Source organism: Limulus polyphemus, unplaced genomic scaffold, assembly GCF_000517525.1.
Source record: "Limulus polyphemus unplaced genomic scaffold, Limulus_polyphemus-2.1.2 Scaffold4013, whole genome shotgun sequence".
NCBI lineage: Eukaryota > Metazoa > Arthropoda > Merostomata > Xiphosura > Limulidae > Limulus > Limulus polyphemus.
In genome coordinates, this window is record NW_013669623.1 from 49,777 (window position 1) to 53,080 (window position 3,304).

Genomic DNA, 3,304 nt, shown 5'->3' on the forward strand with positions numbered 1-3,304 from the left:
CTATTCCCGAAGGGACTATTCCCGAAGGTTCGAGAGAAGTGGCGTGACATTAGTCACGTGACCTCGCTCACGCAACAGTATTTTCTCCCATAACATTTGCTACATCAAGAATAGGGTAATATTTTTTGCAGCTTTCAACAATCTTCCATGAATTGGTGATGGTATCTATGATATTCACCAGTCTGTTTAAAGTGAATAATACAACAGTTTGGATCATCATCCATTTCTGATTCACGTGTGTTTTGTTCCCTTGAGGCAATAGGAGACCTGAAGTCATAATTTAAACCTGCTTGTAAATGCTTTGTTGGAATAGGGTTACGCAAGTTTTGTACTGCTTAAATAATTTTGACTTGGTCACTTCTTAGGATGTCTCGATTTTTTCCTGCAACCTTGTATACTAGTGTAGTATTCTCAGATGAACTAATTTCCACATAAGTATCAAATAGATCCTCTAATAACATTAGAGTTAACCATGACATTTGTGAAGTAGTCTGTTTGAAAAGTTGACTGAGCCTTAATCTTGTGTGAAAGATTTAAATTGATAAGTTTGAAAAAACAATCTTTATTACAACAGTCAAACAAAAAATACAGCATAGATATACTTACACAGATAAAACAACTCAGTTATCTACCATGCAATCTTTAGTCTTACATCATTCACTCTATTGGGATTGATCTTCACATGACAATCTCAAAATGATGTCTTCATTCCAAATTATTGTAATAAAACTAATATAAGAAAGCATGTTTGAATGCAACAGGCAAACACAATCTTTGTAAAATTTACAGTGTTATTTTGTGTCATTTGTTATCTCACAATTTTTGCTGGCTGTAACATACAGGCATCCATTTGCCTTAACAAAGGATGTTGGAAGCAGTGGTCCTTTCATGGTTGTGACATGTTACTGCAATATAAGCTTGGTCCAATTTGTTTTTAGAGCAAATACACATTGGGCTATTGTATAATAATTGAAATGTGATTCTATTTTACAAAATACTAGTCTTCTAAAATACAGCCAAGACAAGCTTTGCACAGACCAAAGGTCAGTTTTATGTTATTTGACACAGTAACATGAGTGCACGTGAGCTGCATCATTGTAACTTCCGTACTGTTAGCCAGGCATAGCTGAAAGGTCAATATAATAATAAATGTATAATGTTATGAGATTTAAGCTATTTAGTCTAAACATTTGTTTTGTGTACATTCCAGAATGAAGGAGGCATAATTTATATTCATTTCCTAATTTTTTTATGGTGGTTGCCAGATCGGTCAAATCTACCGGAATTCGTACAGAGATTAATTACTGAAAATAACAGATAAAATATAAAGTTTTTCTCATGAAACATTTAATAACTATCTCGACATCATAAAGATTTCGCATGTGAAATTTCAAAATTTCTGATGCATGAACGTATTGTTGCGTCTTCGAGGTCACGTGACTGGTGTGGCGCCCTCTAGTTTCTAGAACTATCTTGTTCCTTCGTGACGTATTGTTGAAGTTGAGTGTATGAGTAAAGTTATATTCGGAAAGAAAAAACCAGTTTTATTAAGGAAGGACTTGTGTCGCTTAAGTTTCGTAGGCACGAAGTTTACGGAAAATCAATTAACAAACGGAGACGTAACAGTATTTTTAATCTTAAAATGAATATTACATAATATTAATAAGCACAAAATGGTTACGAGGTCAGTCCCAGGGACGGAGCTCGTGCTGAAAGAGCACTTTACTTGTTAGCTTGGGGACAAGTTTGAAACAGAGAGAGAGAGAAAAAAAAATTAATACACTGGCATATAAAGTTTTCGGTCTGCTTTAGTGATGAAGGAAGTTTAAATTTTTTTATCTAGTTTCTATAAAAGTGATAAAGTTGTCTTGTTCTCTAGTATATGATATATATTATGCCCAAGGAGTCCCTGATGGGGCATCAGTAAGTGCACGGACATACATTGCTAAAATCCAGAGTTTGATTTCCCAAATTGGACACAGCAAATAGCCCAATGTGAATTTCCTCTAAAAACAAATAAACAAGTTGGACCAAGCTTATATTGCAGTAATATGTCACAACCATGAAAGGATCACTGCTTGTAACTTGTCCCCAAACTAACAAGTAACGTGAATCTTAAAACCAATAATCTTGTGCCATAACCAAGGAGCATTATTAGATATACACAACTGTTCATTTTAAGTTTAATACGAGAAATTATTCAGTTATGTTGTGCGAGCATTAAAGTAAGTTATTTTGAGAAGCAATAGTTGTGGAAAGTTTGCTTATGTAACTATTTACGAATCGTTTATTGTGTAGCTCAGTTGTGAATTGACGTCACGATACCCGCACCTTCTGGATATTTCTCATTGCTTTATGTCAGTATTGTTATATCATAGCATCTCGTAGTTTGTAGAAAGTTCGTCCTCAGTTGGGCAATATATAAAGGTGACCAAGTTAATACAAGAAATTAATTAGAAGCTAGACTGCTTGATTGTGAGGTGAGTCATAAAGAGCATATAGTCATAAAAAGGACACTAACATTAAAATTCTAAAAGCTGATAAAGGCAACACCACTGTCATCATGAACAATTCAGAGTACATCGACAACATGAATGACATCCTTTCCGATAAAAAGAAATTCAAAGCCATCCCAAACAACCCAACAGACGCACACGATAAACAATTAAACAGAACTTTATTACAAATGAAAAAAGATAATTTAATTACTGACGATTTTTATTTTTATCTATGTAAAACTGATTCACGCACACCACAACTCTATGGCATTCCTAAACCGCACGAACAGGACTGCTCCCTACGACCTATACTGTCCACTTATGATTCATTCAACTACAATCTTGGCAAATACATAGCCTGGGCTCTCACACCATATGTAACATCTACAAGTTCATTTTTTAAAGTTGCCTTCAATTTCAAATATACACTAGAACAACTAAATTCGAAAGCTTTAATGGCTAGTTTTGATGTGGTGTCACTCTTCACCAATGAAGCTTGCAATATTTCACTCAACCTTTACATTAATGACCCCAACAAGTTAATGCACATCCCCAGCACACTTTTTGCTTCTCTCTTAGAATTTATAACGACTAAAACAAACTTCATTTTCAACAACGAACATTTCCTTCAAATAGATGGTTTAAGTATGGGCAGTCCTGTTTTGCCCGTTCTTGCCAGTATATTTATGACCCAGATCGAAACACAAGCCATACATTCTGTGCTTCATCCCCCACTATATTGGTACAGATATGTGGATGACACTTTTGCTGGTTTCTCTTCTACAGAACACAAACTAACTTTCTTT